This window comes from Crinia signifera, unplaced genomic scaffold, assembly GCF_055691185.1.
Source record: "Crinia signifera unplaced genomic scaffold, ASM5569118v1 HAP2_SCAFFOLD_89, whole genome shotgun sequence".
NCBI lineage: Eukaryota > Metazoa > Chordata > Amphibia > Anura > Myobatrachidae > Crinia > Crinia signifera.
Genome location: NW_028142806.1, coordinates 263,683 through 284,048, shown reverse-complemented (window position 1 = coordinate 284,048; position 20,366 = coordinate 263,683). Strand labels below are relative to the sequence as shown.

The window sequence follows — 20,366 nt, the reverse complement described above, 5'->3', positions numbered from 1 at the left end:
GCCACTTTTCTCGTTGCCCAGGGGGATAGATCTGTGCCACTTTGCTCGTTGCCCAGGGGGATATATCTGTGCCACTTTGCTCGTTGCCAAGGGGGATATATCTGTGCCACTTTGCTCGTTGCCCAGGGGGATAGATCTGTGCCACTTTGCTCGTTGCCCAGGTGATAGATCTGTGCCACTTTGCTCGTTGCCCAGGGGATAGATCTGTGCCACTTTGCTCGTTGCCCAGGGGGATAGATCTGTGCCACTTTGCTCGTTGCCCAGGGGGATAGATCTGTGCCACTTTGCTCGTTGCCCAGGGGGATAGATCTGTGCCACTTTGCTCGTTGCCCAGGGGGATATATCTGTGCCACTTTGCTCGTTGCCCAGGGGGATAGAACCCCCCCCCCCCCCCCGGCAGGCAGGCACATACACAGCCCCCTGTGCTTGCCCGCCCGCACGCTCTCGTCTCCCCCGCTGTGTACGCGGGGGAGACGTGCTGCTGCTGCTGCTCCTGATAGTTACAGCTCCTGCTGCTGGACCGCGCGCTAACCAATAGCCGCGCGCGGTCCAGCAGCAGGAGCTGTAACGAAATCATGAGAGCAGCAGCAGCAGCAGCAGCAGCAGCAGCACGTCTCCCCCGCGTACACAGCGGGGGAGACGAGAGCAGGGAAGACCCGGCGGGGGGGAGCGGCGCTAGCGCGCATATGTAAGTGGCCACGCCCCCCGCCACTTACATATGCGCACATGCGCAGTAAATATTTCGGCCTATTTGTTATGGCGGTACGGGGTACCGGCACCATTTGTTTTAATGGTACGCCGTACCACCCCGTACCGCCATAGTTGCACCCCTGGCTGTCACCTTATATAACGCCACCACACGCTCTGTATATAGAGGTGGATGGTGGCCATCTGCTGCATCTAACGGCTGTCACCTTATATAACGCCACCACACGCTCTGTATATAGAGGTGGATGGTGGCCATCTGCTGCATCTAACGGCTGTCACCTTATATAACGCCACCACACGCTCTGTATATAGAGGTGGATGGTGGCCATCTGCTGCATCTAACGGCTGTCACCTTATATAACGCCACCACACTCTCTGTATATAGAGGTGGATGGTGGCCATCTGCTGCATCTAACGGTTGTTACCTTATATAACGCCACCACACGCTCTGTATATAGAGGTGGATGGTGGCCATCTGCTGCATCTAACGGCTGTCACCTTATATAACGCCACCACACTCTCTGTATATAGAGGTGGATGGTGGCTATCTGCTGCATCTAACGGCTGTCACCTTATATAACGCCACCACACGCTCTGTATATAGAGGTGGATGGTGGCCATCTGCTGCATCTAACGGCTGTCACCTTATATAACGCCACCACATGCTCTGTATATAGAGGTGGATGGTGGCCATCTGCTGCTTTTAACGGCTGTCACCTTATATAACACCACCACACGCTCTGTATATAGAGGTGGATGGTGGACATCTGCTGCATCTAACGGCTGTCACCTTATATAACGCCACCACACGCTCTGTATATAGAGGTGGATGGTGGCCATCTGCTGCATCTAACGGCTGTCACTTTATATAACGCCACCACATGCTCTGTATATAGAGGTGGATGGTGGCCATCTGCTGCATCTAACGGCTGTCACCTTATATAACACCACCACACGCTCTGTATATAGAGGTGGATGGTGGCCATCTGCTGCATCTAACGGCTGTCACCTTATATAACGCCACCACACGCTCTGTATATAGAGGTGGATGGATCATTAGGTCGACCAAACTAAAGTCCATATGCATTGGATCGACCACTGATGGTCGACAGGGTCAAAAGGTCGGCTCAAGCATTAGGTCGACAGTGAAAAGGTCGACATGAGTTTTTCCACTCTCTTTGTCCCGAATGTCGGTGCCTTGCTTCGCTCGGCGCACTATTATATTCTCCCTCCACGCCCTAGTGGATGGAAGGCCAGCTAACAGAGCTGCATCTGGCCCATTTGACGACATATCGGGAAAATCAGGAGCAGGAATAATCTTGGTTACTTTTGATTTTATGCAGGAAAGAAATCATTTCCCATTGGTTAAGTGTTTAATCTATAAAATACAATACAAACAGGATAAACCGAAAAAGAAATACATATAAAAAAGGTTTATTATATTATTATTATTATTATCCTTTATTTATATGGCGCCACAAGGGTTCCGCAGCGCCCAATTACAGAGTACATAGAGAAGTAAGCAAACAGGAAACAGGTGAATACGATAGAAGACAAGCACAGGGGACATAACCACAGCTGCATCAGCAGACGGCACTGACAGAAGTAGCAGGGTGGCAGAAATCTGCAGCATTCCATACATATATATCCTTTAGCATACAATATATCACATGTAATCCCAGCCAAGATGGCCCGGCTCAGAAGCAAACCCAGAGGTGGCGGGCAGTACGGACGGTGTTATGGTTAGCATTACTGCCTCACAGTGCTGAGGACATGGGTTCCATTCCCATCATGGCCCTAACTGTGCAGAGTTTGTATGTTCTCCCCGTGCTTGCGTGGGTTTACAGCGGGTACTCCGGTTTCCTCCCACAATCCAAAAATATACTGGTAGGCTAATTGGCTCCCAACAAATTAACCCTAGAATGTCTGTGTGCGTGTACATGTGGAAGGGGACATAGATTGTAAACTCCGCTGGGGCAGGGACTGATGTGAATGTTCAAATATTCTCTGTACAGCGCTGCGGAACATGTATGCGATATATAAGAAACTGGTAATAAATAAATAATACACCTGTGTCTTATATTTGACATCATCAGAAAGTGACAAACCACACAGTCTGATTAGTGTTACTAATGGCAATTTAAAGATACCACAATAGAAATTAGGTTTATTTGCATCTGAAAATGATCCACATTGATGGCAAATAGGAGAGTTGATAGTAAATTCATTTCTAAAGCCCCGTACACACGGGGGGAGATATATTGCTAGCAGATGGTCGCTGATGAGAAGGAACCTCAGCTGGCGGTGCCGCAGAGGTAATCAGCTGGCGATTAGAATGGGGCAGAAAACGGGAGCACGCACCCGGCGATTTATCGCCGGGGCACACTTCCATCACTGGCAATATGGTCACCTGCGACCATATTTCCAGCGATTTCAGCCCCTATCGCCCCCGTGTGTACACAGCTTAAATCTCACTATCCATATTCCCCTGTACGTCAGACTAATACTTTGCTAATTTGCTATTAGGCCCCCCTCATCTAGGAGGGGCGGAGCTAAAATGATGCAACTGGTACCATCCCCTCCCCTAAGAGCTGCGAATAGCGGCATTTACTGAAATGGGGGCAGGGCTTAATGATGGCAAGCTCCACCCCCTGAAAACTGCAGAGAGAGTCTCCTCTCTGGGTTTCTCATGGAGAGGAGACTATAAAGGTGGGCAAGTATGTGTAAAGGCCAAAAAGTGATAAAATGGAGAGTGATAAACCACCAGCCAATCAGCTCCTACCTGCCAGGCTGGGTTTTAAAAATTTAAGGTAGGAGCTGATTGGCTGCTTGTTGATCACTCTCCACTTAATGACTTTTTGAAGCTTGATACATCTGGCCCTATGTGGGGTAACATCTAGAGGAATGTAAATGCAAAGCTAGGGGTACATATGTGTGAGGTTTACACGTATAGGAATGTAAATGCATAGCTATAATCTGAGTAAATGACATGTTTTTTTTTTTTTATTATTTGCCCTTGAACTGATTTTCCACCCCCCTTAAGGTGCCCATACACGCTCCGTTCCTGCTCCGTCCGTTCTGTACTCTGAGATGTGCGCTCCCGCGCAGCTCATACTTTTTGTACTAGCTTTACATCGTATCGCATTGCACGCACAAGGCATTCGATGCGATACGATGTGTACTTTAAAAGTACAAAACGGACGCCCAGAACGGAGCGTGTATGGGCTCCTTTATAGTAACTTAGAACTGCACACAAAGGTAGCGCTAGGAACTAGATCTTTGCGCTAGGAACTAGGACAGGTACATTTAAGGTGCCCATACACTAGTAAGATTTATCTTCAGATCTGGTTGGTTGGAACAAAAACATGGTTATGGATGAGTGACAGTTTGACAGTTTTCCAGCATTTTCAAGCAAATAGTCAACTGTCATTTGCTCTCATCCATAACCAGGTTTTTGTTCCAACCAGACAGATCTGCAGATAAATCTGCGTGTGTATGGCCACCTTAAGCCTGATGAAGTGACCAAGTGGAAGGTGACATTACAGAAGCCAGTCAGCCCCTAACTGTCATCTGTGAAACCCAGACGGTAACGTGACAGTTGGGATTGGACTGGCTTTTATAAGATCATGGTTGATGTGATAAGATTAGTAGTTCTACCAGTACACTAGTCCCTTTCCTAACCACAGGTCCTGACACCTTTGCTTACTGCCCTCTACATGCCTGTGATGTCACAATCACACAGGCTGTCCTACATAAAGCGATGCTGGGCAACTGCCAGCCACTTTGTGGTGACAGCTCTACAGTTAGAACCGCATTGCTTCTCTCTGAGTGATTTCTTCTCAATTTATTTGAGTCCGAAAACCCCATTGGAAAAAATATTTACTACTGACTACTGGATTACAGAGGACTGGATTCCAATAAGAAAACATCTTTGGATAAAGAACCAGCTTTGGGTAAGGCCGGAATAATACTTGGCCTAGATTACTACCCCTCTAGTCACCTCTGCATTATATCCAGCTTTCACATTTATATTGTGTGAAGGAATACATAGTAAAGAATGAAAAAATTCGCTGGAGGAGGGTCTGATAGTTGTCCGAAATGTGGAGAAGGGGATGCCACCCTTGACCACTTGTTGTGGAGCTGCAAGATGGTTAGTAGGTTTTGGGATGAAATAATTAAAACTTTGGTCCTGATTGGTGTCCCACGAAATACCTTAAATAAACTAAATCTGGTCCTTGGGATCTGGGCGGAAGGGACAATTAATCGGGAAATGAAGCAGTTGGCAAAGAACCTAGCGGCCCTAGCGAAGGTAATAATAGCACGTAGGTGGATGTCCCCTTTGGGACCGCTCCATGGAGAATGGGTCAATCTAGTGAACCAGACCAGTGAACATGAGAAATTTGTGCATGCATCCAGGGGTTCGAGTTCTAAATACCAGGGCATTTGGGGATATTGGAATAGGTCAGCAGACCATAGAGTCAATAACTGTGAGAGGTTGAATGTATAAGCACTTGTTTTTTGATCATAGTCAAATAACCAGATAATATAGATTTAGTTGCACGTATGAGGAGCTCTCCTCTCTTACACAGAACGAGGCTTAGTAATTGTACCACAGTAGATAACCCTTTATTTATTTTTTTAGACACAAAAAAAAAAAAAAAAAAAGAATTTACTATGAACCTAAACTCCAGTAAGAAGATCCTGGATGAACTGAAACCCATCTACTCTCATGTGATGAAGAGATGTCTGCCTGATATCATTGCCTGCATGCCATTGGAGGGCCTTGTGCAGAAGATCCGCACGATAAATCATGTCATCAGGAAGGAGATGCACTGGATGGCCCTTACAGACAGACACGTGATCTTTGACTTTCTGAGCCACGTCTTACGGCTAAGAACGGACGTGAGCAGCTTATTCAGCAACATCATACCGGCCGTTGTGAAGACAATGCTAGGGGCAGAGTGTGTCAACAGTGAGGGCCTTTGGCTTTCAGCCAGCAAAGTCCTTTATTACTTAGCCCGGGACTACATGGAGGCCACTATTGAGGAGCTTGTGACTACCGTTCAAAGCATCGGGTACTCCTCGACTTTGTCTATATTTACCACCCTAACTGCTATAATGTCTTATCCCACCGTTCCCTTCAATCGGAAGGTGTATTTGTTAGCGGAAATATGTGACAACATGGTAGCCGCAACTCATCCTGGCACCCAAAAGGTATTTGCCATGTTCATCAATAATGCCTCTGTGGCCTTCGGAGGTAATGGCATGGAAGAGCCAAATATTGTCCTATTGTTCACAAAAGCCCGCACTGTGCTAGCTAACTGGGAAGTGCAAAACGTGGATTGTGCTGAGGTCCAAGAGATCATAACAGCCACTATACACCAAGTGTCTACCTTACTGGCCGACCACCAGCAGAGACCAACAACACCCAGCACCGATGCCAGCCACGTAGACCAGCACCCCAAGGCCAAGCTCATTGTCTATGGTCCCGAAGCAGTGTACCGGAAAGATCTATCTGGCAGTCTGTATAACGAGTCTGAACTTCTGGATGACTTTGTTATGGAAATGATCAAAACTGGGAAATGCACAGAGATGTTGGGACTTCTTAGGCCACTATGGGACTCGAAGGATGTAGACACCAAACAAACAAGTGTCACAATTTGCGCATCTCTCCTGTCATTTCCATTGAGTCTGCCAAGAGACCTACATAAAGGACTCCTCAATGATCTATTGCGCATAATGGACGGCGTTAATATCTATACGCGCCAAAAGATTTTAGACTGCATTAAATACACCACAAAGACCTTTATAAATCTGACTATAAAATTCAGAAAAGCCCTTACAGGGGCACTCGTGCGCGAGTTAAAGAAAGAAGAAAATCAGAACTCGGTCTACATGATCCTAGAACCATTGCTGGCCATTCTGGAGTTGCATAAGGAGAAAGCTTGGTACAAATACGATGATGACATACTCAGCCACATCGCACAGTATCTCAATGATAAACAACCAAGCACCCGACTATGTGCAACTAAGCTGTTTGGTGAGCTAGTCCAGCAATCCAGAAGGCTTCCATTCAGTTCCATCACCAGATTGATTGATGAACATTGCAGCACATTATTGGTCAATCTGCACAGCTATAACCCAGAAATCGTATCAGCTGCAGCAGTCTGCCTCGGCCACTGCCTTCCCCACCTGGGCTGCAGGGCCATTGTCCTGGAAGGTGCCACCGAGTGGTGGGACACAAGGGACATAACGGCCATTTATCGCAAACTGGCTAAGAAACGCCATCTGAAGGCCTTGCTACTTGAAGCAATAAAAGCGTTTCCTGCATCTGCAGAAGCTTGGGCAGTTGTGAGGCATATAACAGCAATAAAGGACTTCATATCTTATGAGGAACTAAATTCAGTTGACTTGGAAATCCTATGGAAGGCTCTGCACACGGCAAAGACTGAAGGTGTTTCAAAAGTTGTACAAAGAGCATCCCAGGCGCTTGGTGAAAAGTGGAAATGTCTCAGTACAGTAACGGTAATGCCCTGTAACAGTCCAATGCGCCTGCGTGGTTGTATTCCACAAACTAAAAGGTACTAGGACCTGAGGACCTTACTGCCACCCCTTCCCAAACCGTCTATAGGGAGCCCGATGCTGGCTAGACGTTACAGGCAAAAGAAAACGATGAAAACAAAGATTTCAAGCAGCGCTTGTGCAGAATAAATTGTATATTTATTTTAAAATTTCATAAAAATTGTGTTGTGGCCAGCAACATGGACAGGACATACATACATAAATGACAAACAATTCCCCTTGGATACTAGTATTTAGCAGGTTAGTTTATGCATGCAATCATCCAGATGGTTAGTCTTAGGGCTTGATAAGTTGTTATTAACGTTTGTTAGTATAGATACAGTCCCCACTTTAAGTGCACATAGTGGTTAGATGCTGCTTTGCAAAACAGAATTTACTTGCTGTTTGGAATGAGGGGACAGGCTCCTGATCCACAGAGGTGAGCTCCCACCGCTGGTGCAGTCCAAATTTGATTGCGGTATTTCTGGGGCTTCCCTACTGGTTTGAGATAGGGGTTGGGCTGGCACAGGCTTGGGGGAAGAATTACTGGGTATAATTTAAGCGTTGTTAATTGAAGTAAACCAACATAAGAGGAAAGCCGTGCGGGAAAGACCCTGACAGGCTGTTTTACTGGTTGGTGGTGCTCCCAAGAAAAAGTTCAGAATATCAACTGAGAATGGAGGTAGTCTATAGAAGAAGACTAAAGAAGAACCAACAAGGTTTTTGGGGCACACTTGATATAATATACAGTTAAATGGATGTACAGATGATGTAACAACAAAACGTAACTTTTAATTGAAAGCTTAATTAATAAAATAGGTTCATATAACTATATCCACACACCATTTATGTGATTATCGGAGAGCACCATACGTGATGGACTCCCGCCACTTATTATGACAATATCAAGAATAAAGATAATTCAACAAGAGCGAAAATGTTTCGGTAGAGTGTTGCCTAGTACCAATTTTTATATATAATATACGGTATCGGCAATCGGACAGGGCATAGGTCACTGCGCACCACCACTACGATATCCACCACAGTGTCGGCAGAGATGGGTATGGACAGTTGGGGCATGAGAGGAAAAGAGAAGGAGGGGGTCCAAGTTTGTTGTGGCTGCACCTCAACAGTATTAACAGGCGTACTGCCCCAGTGGATGAATACAGCACTGGATATTCCCTATAGGTCCCCCATATAGGTACTTATCCAGCCTCTCACTGCTTAGCTTCTGTGTTCGGATGGATTACAGGCGGTCCAGTGAAGTATGGCTGTATGGCCCTCGCTGGTTAATTCCGATGTCAATTTTGAGGGTGAGCCAAAGTAAGCTTTTGCTGTCCTAACCGTTCAGAGCAAGGCAGACCTGTTACCCATGTAGCATTGCAGGAGTGCTTGTGCTGGCTGGATGGATGAGAGAGCCACGAAGAATAGATAGTTTAGTCCAGGGCAGGAGCATGGGAGGCTGCAGAGGGTGCTGGCCGTGTGGTGCACGCTATTGCGCCGTGTGCGGGGTGACAGCGGGACGGCTGGAAGATAACTCCGTCTCAGTTTGGAGTTTTCAGCCGGCACTGGTGGGGGCAGTGGGCGTGACCACGTGCGTCCTGACACGTGTTTCGCGTAAAGCTTGGTCACAGGGGTGTGACGGAGTTATCTTCCAGCCGTCCCGCTGTCACCCCGCACACGGCGCAATAGCGCGCACCACACGGCCAGCACCCTCTGCAGCCTCCCATGCTCCTGCCCTGGACTTGCACCCAACTCAAGAGCAGTGTCCTCCCCACCGGCCGCAGCCGGCGCAGGTAACGGGGTTAACCCCCCACACCCTGGTCTCACGGGCAACAATCATCCCTATTGTTCCCTTTAATACCCACCTAATTTTGAAAAGAGGGATTCTCTAAAGTGAGACTGCATGAGTCTGTGTGGCATTTAATAGCATTATCTGCATATTTATCTGCTTGATCACTAGATTTGTCTATATGGTACTAGTAGAATATTAACCCCTTAGTTGCAAGTTATTGATTTGCCTACTGCATTTGTGCTTGTATTTAACCCTGCATACCTGGTGACAGCATACATTCTCTCCAGGTTATATTGCTAATACCTGTTTTCCAAAACACTCTGCAGTGTGGTTCTCTGTGATGTATAGTAACCTATCACTCATGCATGTCATTTAGACGTCTGATACCTAATACTACCCGTTTAATCAGTGTCTGATTACATCCACATGGTCTGTTGGGAGACCTCACACTTACTACCAATTTGTGTTTATATCTACTGCAGCACAGAATTCTAAGGACTGAAATGGTACTAGTAGAATATTAACCCCTTAGTTGCAAGTTATTGATTTGCCTACTGCATTTGTGCTTGTATTTAACCCTGCATACCTGGTGACAGCATACATTCTCTCCAGGTTATATTGCTAATACCTTTTTTCCAAAACACTCTGCATTGTGGTTCTCTGTGATTTATAGTAACCTATCACTCATGCATGTCATTTAGACGTCTGATACCTAATACTACCCGTTTAATCAGTGTCTGATTACATCCACATGGTCTGTTGGGAGACCTCACACTTACTACCAAGTTGTGTTTATATCTACTGCAGCACAGAATTCTAAGGACTGAATCATTCATTATTCTCAGCCCTAATTACCCCAATCAATAACTGGACTCCCCGGTTTGTTTCTGGGGTCTTTTGTAACATATACATTGACACTAGGGACCAATCTCCCTCCTATCTAGGGACCGTGGGTACATTTACCATTTTTTCTTCATAAAATGAATTTTCTCTAAAGCCCTAAGGGCTCTTATTCCCTCATCCCTATCCCTTCCCGTCCTCTTTCATCTTAGAGGAAGCTATCGCATGATCCTCTGACTCTCATCAAATCATCCGATGCTAGCATGATATTTGACAGCAGAGATGAGGGTTCTGTTTGTTAGCACCTCCCATCACTAAACTATCCATTCTTCGTGGCTCTCTCATCCATCCAGCCAGCACAAGTGTGGCACCCCACTGCCGTGGTGCCCCTTGTGTGGTGCCTCAGGTGGAATTTATTGACCAGAAATCCTTTTCCTGCCTAGCAGGCACGGAAGGGGTTAATGAGCCCAGTGAGCGCCCAGCTCCTGTTCACGTGAAAGGAGCCTGCCTGGCGCTGGAATGGCGCGAAGGAACAGGGGTCAGAGGTGAGCCCCGTGGTGTCGGCGTGAGGAAGGAGGGCATAAAAGACTGACCTGAGAGCAGAGAGGAGAGCTGCAGCGAAAGCGTGACTGATGAGCAGAGCGGCGTGAGGAGAACAGAAGACTGCGCGTCACCCAGCCTGAAGCCTCCGGCGGTGATTGACAGCGGGCGCCCGGCAGCGTGTAGGCAGAAGAGGCACCGAGAAGGGAGAGAAGAAAACGGAGCCTCTGAAGAAGGTGCCACTAACCTGCTAGCAGAGCGGTGCGCAGCGGAAGACTGACACGGGGACCAGCGTGCCGGGGAGCTGTGAGAGACGCCGTGTCAAGCTGAAGCAGTCTCCAGCAGCAGGCGTCCCAGCGGTGAGGAGACCGGGAGCAGCAGAGGGGAGAAGACACCCCCCAGCCGACGTCAGTGACAGCGGGCGGAGAGCGGAGCGCCGGGTCACGTCACAGAAGACTGCCGGTGTCCAGGGAAGATGCTGCCTGCACCTAGAAGAGAAGATGCTGCTGACGCCGCGGGACAGGAGAAGCTGCAGTGACCCCCGCCGACCTGTGGGAGCAGAGAAAAGACCCAGAAGCCGGGAGCCGTATCGATACTGGCAGGAGCCGGCAACGGAAGCCGATTGATCAGGTACTCATTGCCACCCACCTGGCCAGCACCCTGTGAGCCCAAGCCCCTCCCGGAGACCTTGTCCCTTGGGACGTTCAGTATTATCCCCTTCCACAAGGGTCCCTTTTCTCAATCTATACCTCATCTCTTGGCAAACTAATCAGCTCCTTTGGATTTCAGTATCATCTGTATGCGGATGATACTCAGCTCTACCTATCCTCCCCGGACCTGTCGCCATCTGTATTGAAGCGTGTCTCTGAATGCCTTTCTGCTGTTTCATCCTGGATGTCATCTCGCCACCTCAAACTTAATATCTCAAAAACAGAATTAATTATATTTCCGCCAATAAATAGTAGTTACCAACCTGATATCTCTATCACTGTTGAGAAGATGACAATCACTCCTACCTCTCAAGCTCGCTGCCTAGGTGTTATCCTTGACTCAGAACTTTCCTTTGTACCCCACATTCAATCTGTCTCAAAATCATGCCACATGCACCTAAAAAACATATTTAAAATTCGCCCTTACCTTACACAAGACACTGCAAAAACTCTAATCCATGCTCTCATCATCTCACGCATTGATTATTGCAATAGTCTCCTTATTGGCCTTCCCCAATACAGACTCTCACCACTACAGTCCATTATGAATGCAGCTGCAAGGCTAATCTTCCTAGCCAGACGTTCATCGTCTGCAAAGCTACTCTGTCAGTCACTTCATTGGTTACCTGTATTCTACCGTATTCAATACAAAATTCTTTTACTTACACACAAAGCCATAAACCAAACTACACCAACATACATATCCTCTCTTATCTCAAAATATCATCCAACACGACCTCTACGCTCCTCCCAAGATCTGCGTCTCTCATCCACACTCATTACCCGCTCCCATTCCCGACTGCAGGACTTTCTTCGGGCTGCACCCACTCTGTGGATTGCCTTTCCAAGCACAATAAGACTCTCCTCCAGTCTCCAAACCTATAAGCGTTCCCTGAAGACTCATCTCTTCAGGCAAGCTTATCAAATTCCAGAACCAGTCATAGAACCTTGCGTTCTGGTGGAATCGATGCAATAAAGAATATAGTATCTATACTTATGTATCAATGCCTATTTCCCTATAGATTGTAAGCTTGCGAGCAGGGCCCTCCTACATTTTGACTGTCTGTAAATACCCTGTTTTGTTGTTTCACTGTCTGCTATTGTAAAGCGCAACGGAATATGCTGCGCTATATAAGAAACTGTTAATAAATAAATAATAAATAAGATAGACTTCCACTTAATTAACAGTCCTGCCGCCCTGTTGTGCTATTGTGGGTCTGCCTGGCCATACCCACCCACTGGGACATTGCCTCACCGCAGTATTTAAGTAAAGAGGACACTTGCCTGTGCCACTGACCCAATTGCCCGGTTAAGCCCAGCCCTAGCGACAAGTTGCCACAGTACTAGCAGGGAGTTACCCAGGGAGCGGGGACTCGCCTGTACCCCTAAGGGGACTGTTATCTTGCCGTAGTCTTTTTATAAAAGTGTGCACACTTAGGTAGGCCCGTTGCTCACCCAGAGGATTGAACGTCGTGGGACCTTTATTTGAGTTTAGGGACACTTACTCACATCCGAGACTGTAATGTAAATGTATTGGTAAGGTGTATGGTGCCCTCTGGTGGACGTTCTTTAGTGAAGCAGTTCAGTATCCTTTTGTAATATCTATCTTTATTACAGCTCTTTTATTCCTAGTTTATTTGTCGCATTATTCTGTCATTATCGTTGTTGCTATTTTATGTGCCATCCCTTAGTCTTACGGTACCGTAGGTAGAATTGCTCATGACCAAAGCAGTCTGAGCTTTGATACGGACTGAGGTGGTCATTGGTTCCTAGAGTGTTTTACAGGGATATTTATTCATTCATTTGTGTAGTCTGTACTATAAGTGTGATGTTATTATATTTCATTGAGAAAACCGCAGCAACCGTGCCGTATTTTCCATTTAATAAATATCAGTTGCTGCCAGCTGTGGTTGTTTTGTGCTTTTTTGTGGGTTCTCTCCCGGGTGTTCCATCCCCTGCCACAGGTGCGTCTTCATCAGCAGAAAGGGCCGTGAAGACTCCCAAGTGCACAGCCGTCGTCTGATCCAGGTACGCTGTCATCCAATAGTTTCAGGGGCACCTGTCACAACTTGGCGTCTACGAACAGGATTGTCAAAGACCCCTGTGAACGGCGAAGATGTTGCAGCCACAGAACGCAGCGGACGCAGGAGACCAACAGCAGGTCGACCAACAGCAGGTCGACCAACAACAGCTTGACCAGCAACAACCTAATCAGCAACAGCCGGCAGAACAAGTACAAGGCAGGAGAAGGCTGCCAGATACACCGATGGCTCCAGCGGCTCAAATCACCATGCCCTACTTCTTTGGGGCACCGTGGATGCCAACATATTCCGGAGACTCCCGCACGCCTGGAACCAGCTCCTTCAGAGAGTTCAAGGAGGGGTTAATGAACACATTCCTGATGTACAGCCCCAGCGAAGAACAGAAGGCAGGAATGGTAATTGGACAGCTGAAAGGGGCGGCGCGACCAGAGGTCCGGTCATGGTCGGCGGAAGAAAGGAAGTCAGCTGATGGCATACTGAAGAAGCTGGCCGGCATCTTCAACGCACAATCCGCTGCAGAATTGAAACGGCGACTGTATGCTCGGAAACAGCAGCCTCAGGAGACCCTGCGGGACTTCGCCATAGGACTGCAGGAAGCGATGCGGGCCATTCAAGCGAGAACCCCACAAGACGTTACTCCAGTGGATGAGACGCTGATTGACATTTTCATTGAAGGAGCCCGAGGAGAGGCAATCAGGTCACAGCTGAGAATGTGGAGGCGACAGAAACCCGACTGCACCTTCCCGGAGTTTAAAGAAACCACCTTGACCATCCTGGGGTTAAATCAGAATGTCGATGAAGAAGGTGGAGCTGCGTCAGCGGGAATGGAGGATGATGAGGTGGAACAAGCCCAGTTCTTCCCAAGATTTGAACCCAGAAAGACCAAGCCCACAGTAACACAACAAGCCCAGGCGACTTCGAATCAGATGGAAACCCTCACCACGGCAGTCACAGAAATGATGAGAGAGCTACGGGACATGCGAAAGGAACAGAATGAAACCCGTCAAGGAGGATGGCAACGTGACTCAGGTGGAAGAGGCAGGCGACAGTGGGACATCCCACGAAGGTCGGGCAGGCGCTCCACAGATCAGTTTGATGCCCAAGGAAGGCCCATCTGCCGCCGATGTAAACTCAGCGGGCATGTCGAACGAGAGTGCGACAAACAGCCTTTAAACGACTCAACCCCGAGGCCAGGGACCGACCCTCGGGAGGAACCTCGCCAGTAGGTCCGCCAACCCAAGAGTGGTGGCCGCAGTTCGTTGGCAAGTGCCCCCACTTGAAGATCAAGGTGAACGGAGTGGAAATGGCAGCTCTCTTGGACACCGGGTCCCAGGTGACAACGATACAACTGGATGCGTTTCAACGCTATTGGAGAGAGGAAGAGATAGTGTCACCCCCGACCCCGTGGCTTAGTCTGCTGGCCAGTAACGGACAGCCAATTGAGTTCAGCGGCTATTGGGAAGCAGATCTCAACATTGGAGATGCCCGACTAGAACGTCAGGGCTGCTTGGTCACGTCCACCTGCAACGAACATCTACCCCCGGTCATCCTGGGAATGAACGTCCTAAAAAATTGCCCAGATGAGCTGGTGGAAGCTCTCCGGATCAAGATGCGGGCTGCCGCCCCGAAAGAGCGAAGAGCCATGCAGCAGACAGTGCGCCTGATCGAAGGGCACAAGCGCTTCACCAACTCACAAGGGGAAGTGGGCAAGGCGAGGATCACCGACCGACAACCCATCCTTCTGCGCCCCAATGCCGAACACGTGATCTGGTGCAAGGCCAGGATTGGCCCAGGTGGGCGAGACTATGATGCCGTCATTGAACCGTGTGACCTCGAGGGACAGCAGCCTTTTGCCGTGGCCAGGACGTTAGCCAGAGTAGAGCGTGGGAGAGTCCCCGTCCGCGTGCTGAACCCGCACAGCTATCCGGTGCGGCTGTTCCGACACTGCACAGTGGCGAACGTGGTCCTGGTTGATTTCCAGGATATCCTTGGAGAGTCTTTGCCGAAAGCCCAACTAGAAGCCGTGGTGGGTCAGTCGAGCCTGATCACAACTGAAACCGCGTGGTGGAAGGAGATACAGGTTGGCGACTCCAATACCCCAACAGAACAGCGTGAGGGCGTCCTTCAGGTCGTCTGCCGGAATGCCAGCGCGTTCAGCCAACACCCAGCCGACTTCGGACGTGCGGAAGGGGTGCAGCACCATATTCCTACCGGATCCAGCCCACCCATTAAGGAAAGACACCGGCCGCTTCCACCGGCCATGTACCAGCCAGTGAGGACCATGCTCGGAGAAATGCAGGAGGCCGGTGTGATCAAGGAAAGTCAAAGCCCATGGGCCGCCCCGCTGGTCATAGTCAAGAAAAAGGACGGCAGCCTTCGCTTCTGTGTCGACTACAGGAAGCTAAACGCAGTCACCCACAAGGACGCGTACCCTCTGCCCAGGATCGAAGAGTCGCTGACGGCCCTGAAGACTGCCGTCTACTTCTCCACCTTGGATCTGACCAGCGGGTACTGGCAAATCCCGATGGCCCCCAAAGACCGGGAAAAGACAGCATTCACCACCCCCATGGGCCTCTTTGAATTTGACCGGATGCCCTTTGGGCTTTGCAATGCCCCTGCTACATTTCAAAGGGTCATGGAGCACTGTTTGGGCCACAGGAATTTTGAGATGGTCCTCCTGTATCTGGATGACGTCATCATCTTTTCCTAGACGTATGAGGACCATCTGAAGAATCTTGAAGAGGTCTTTGTGCAGCTGACGCGATGTGGCCTAAAGCTGAAACCGTCCATGTGTCACCTCCTGAAGCCTCAAGTGCAGTACCTTGGGCACATAGTCAGTGCTGAAGGAGTGAAACCAGATCCCGAGAAGATCTGCGCGGTTCAAGACTGGCCAGCACCCAGGACGGTCAAGGACGTGCGGAGCTTCTTGGGATTCGTTGGCTATTACCGACGCTTCATCGAACACTTCGCCAAGGTGGCCGCGCCCCTCCATGAACTACTCCGTGGCAAGTCGGGTCAAGAGAAAAGGAGCACGTCCGTGGTCTCCTGGACAAGGGAACACCAGGCGTCCTTTGCCCAGCTCAAGCAGGCCCTGCTTGAAGCACCCCTCCTGGCCTATCCTGACTACGAGAAGCCCTTCCGGGTCTACACTGATGCCAGCCACCGAGGCCTGGGAGCTGTGCTCTCGCAAGTCCAGGACGGTAGGGAGAGGGTGATTGCCTACGCCAGCAGGGGCCTCAGGAAGACGGAGCGGAACAGCGAGAACTACTCCACCTTCAAGCTCGAACTGCTCGCTCTCATCTGGGCGGTGACGGAGAAGTTTAAGAATTATCTGGTTGCCATTCCCTTCGAGATAGTTACCGACAACAACCCCCTGGCCCACCTGTCAACAGCCCGACTGGGGGCACTGGAGCAGAGATGGATGGCTCGTCTAGCCAACTTTCGCTACACCGTGGTCTACCGAAGTGGCAAATCCAACGGCAACGCAGATGCCCTATCCCGCCTGCCCACTGAAGATGTTGAGGAAGAGGAGCAAGACCGGTCCGAAGATGTTGAGACCCCGGTGTTCAGGCAACCCAAGGAGTGCAGAGCGGTTGTCACCTCCGATCCCGTAGTGGCCGCTATGGACGCCTCTCCTGAGTCGGACCCCAGTGACCAGTTGTGATTCGATTGGGAGCAGATACAGGAAGGGAGTTCGGTGATCAAAGGCCTGAAAGATCTTCTCCATCAACAGAAGCGACTCACCAAGGCGCAGAGGGTCAAGGCCGACCCCGAACTGGTCAAACTGCTGAGACATCGTGACCGCCTGAGCCTTCAACAAGGACTCGTTGTGCGCACCAGCCTTGACCCTGGGACCCACCAGACACTCCTGCAATGCTACATGGGTAACAGGTCTGCCTTGCTCTGAACGGTTAGGACAGCAGAAGCTTACTTTGGCTCACCCTCAAAATTGACATCGGAATTAACCAGCGAGGGCCATACAGCCATACTTCACTGGACCGCCTGTAATCCATCCGAACACAGAAGCTAAGCAGTGAGAGGCTGGATAAGTACCTATATGGGGGACCTATAGGGAATATCCAGTGCTGTATTCATCCACTGGGGCAGTACGCCTGTTAATACTGTTGAGGTGCAGCCACAACAAACTTGGACCCCCTCCTTCTCTTTTCCTCTCATGCCCCAACTGTCCATACCCATCTCTGCCGACACTGTGGTGGATATCGTAGTGGTGGTGCGCAGTGACCTATGCCCTGTCCGATTGCCGATACCGTATATTATATATAAAAATTGGTACTAGGCAACACTCTACCGAAACATTTTCGCTCTTGTTGAATTATCTTTATTCTTGATATTGTCATAATAAGTGGCGGGAGTCCATCACGTATGGTGCTCTCCGATAATCACATAAATGGTGTGTGGATATAGTTATATGAACCTATTTTATTAATTAAGCTTTCAATTAAAAGTTACGTTTTATTGTTACATCATCTGTACATCCATTTAACTGTATATTATATCAAGTGTGCCCCAAAAACCTTGTTGGTTCTTCTTTAGTCTTCTTCTATAGACTACCTCCATTCTCAGCTTCCCTACTGGTACAGGTCCATTTGCTGCCAAGTCCTTTCCCCGTGGTCCTCTCTACGCGTTTCTCCTCCCTTTCAAGATCAGCGGCTTCCTCAGGAGTATTGGATCCAATACTCCTGAGGAAGCCGCTGATCTTGAAAGGCGGAGAAACGCGTAGAGAGGACCACGGGGAAAGGACTTGGCAGCAAATGGACCTGTACCAGTAGGGAAGCCCCAGAAATACCGCAATCAAATTTGGACTGCACCAGCGGTGGGAGCTCACCTCTGTGGATCAGGAGCCTGTCCCCTCATTCCAAACAGCAAGTAAATTCTGTTTTGCAAAGCAGCATCTAACCACTATGTGCACTTAAAGTGGGGACTGTATCTATACTAACAAACGTTAATAACAACTTATCAAGCCCTAAGACTAACCATCTGGATGATTGCATGCATAAACTAACCTGCTAAATACTAGTATCCAAGGGGAATTGTTTGTCATTTATGTATGTATGTCCTGTCCATGTTGCTGGCCACAACACAATTTTTATGAAATTTTAAAATAAATATACAATTTATTCTGCACAAGCGCTGCTTGAAATCTTTGTTTTCTTTGCTTGTTGTCTTTTTAAGGGGTTGGTAATCCCCCTTATCTAAGCAGCTGCAGTGCAGAATAATCAGCAAACAGCGCTCATACCTGTGCTATATTGTTTTGAAAAGAAAACGATGAACTGACAAAAATACGCAATGACGTCCTCCTGAAGATGGAGATTTGAGCCTCCGCCTGTGCACAGCACGTTATACAGTCTTGTGTCTGTGTGTTTTTAAATGTCAATAAATAATAATTAGATCCTTTTAATTTATTGCTAATGTTGTTCCTCTCAATACCTGAGACCATAATGTAAGTATCGAAAATGACTGTAAGTTTACTGATTGGTCACAAACATGCCCATGTCACGTATAGAAGTAGCACATCATATCCCTGTAGATTGTAAGCTTGTTGTGAGCATGGCGGTGATTCTGGTTCATTCGCTATTTAGGGAGTTCGGCTCCGTCCCTATGCTTTTGGGACGGCACCTGCGCATGGGTCTATAATGCACATGTGCAGCTCCCCTTTGCGAATGGCTTCGGAGATTTGCATAGTCACCAAGCCGTCCGCAAGCATCGGGGCCGGCAACGCCCAGCGCCCCCATTAAAACGCTGGACGTTGCCATGAGTACACGGGTGGGACGATGTCTACCGGCCCCGTCTTCGTCCCGGCGCTTGCAAATACAAGTCAGTTTCTATTGACTTTTATTTGTGACGGCAGGAGAAGTCATTCGATGGTCGGCAATACCGTTAAATGATTACTCCTGCAGCCGAGGCATGTGAGGGGATTGTGTTGTCGTTACTCATCCCCCTCATGTGTTAACGAGAAGTGGCGGGCAGGCGTTCGGACAGTGCTTGGTAATCTGCCATCTTCGCAATTTACGGAGACAGCCTGAATCGGCCCCATGGCCTGCTTACTGTTCTGCCTGTTTAATAATAACCAGGTGTGGTGAATGTAGAGCACAGGTGTTAGAAACCAATGGGTGTCCCAAAAATGTTGAGGTCCAAAATACAACCCACACTAAGCATTTGGTTTCATGTTGTTTTTTGACCCACCCATTGGGTCCAAATCCCCCATCCCATCATAAATCTGCCGCGACCCCACCATCATAAACTATCCATGCAGGATTTTTAAAAATGTAATACGCCAAAGTAATGTTCCCGTAATGTTGCACTAGCACTTCCGCCTAGGGCCCAGCACATGGCTTTAGGGGGCATCCTGCCCTAGGATGGTCAGAAAAGAGCTGGTATCGCTAGGGCACTGGTGTCCAGCAGAAAAAGAAGCCCCCTTCCATAAACTTGACAAAAAAACAAGAAGAAAAGAGGGAGCCTGAAGCAAGTGACTAGTCGCTTACAGACAATGGGGGAGATGTTTCAAGCATAGGGTCCAGATGTACTAAGTTTGAAAGTAATAAAATGGAGAGTGATAAACTACCTTCCAATCAACACCTAACTGCTATGTCACAGAGATGAGAAAGTAGTGTCAGATACCTGAGTATCTGGCACTTTAAGAAGCGCAATCCTGCCCAGAAAAAATTAAATGTCCTTGCAGTTTCAAAGGTATATAAATCAATTTATTAAAAGCATATATAGTGGAATCAATCCACACAGATGATATAACAATAATTAATTGTGCACAATGTAACATACAGACAGGACAAACAACATAAAACATACAATAAAAGCTGGACTTGCTGGGATTGCCGTTGCTAGATAGTGATAAAGTCACTCAATTTGGAATGGATAAGAGGCTTTTAAACTTCTTAATAGAGGCAGTGATACATTCTCATAATTACCAGTCCTGCGTGAACTTAAGCGCTTTTGATGTGGTGAATAACCTTAGGTCAGTCTCTCCAAATGGTATTACCAGAGATGTACTCCGGAAAAAGCTGTGTTGGGACCTTCTCCTGCTGGACCAGCCAGCTGGGTGGTTAGTTTGTAATCCACAGATGATTTGCGCTTGCAGAGTGTAAAAGGACCGGCAGATGATAGGGCTCAAAAACGCGTTTCTCCGCCTGCTCG

General features: G+C 48.4%; 1 protein-coding gene and 2 pseudogenes across 1 annotated transcript in view; 2 read left to right on the top strand and 1 right to left on the bottom strand.

Annotated features, from left to right (window-relative positions):
- The window catches only part of LOC146056762 (phosphatidylinositol N-acetylglucosaminyltransferase subunit P-like), a 210,598-nt gene that overhangs the window by 76,757 nt on the left and 113,475 nt on the right, over positions 1-20,366 (top strand). The gene's annotated exons all lie outside the window — the stretch shown is intronic.
- On the bottom strand, positions 8,430-8,548 carry LOC146056781 (5S ribosomal RNA; annotated as a pseudogene).
- On the top strand, positions 17,172-17,290 carry LOC146056780 (5S ribosomal RNA; annotated as a pseudogene).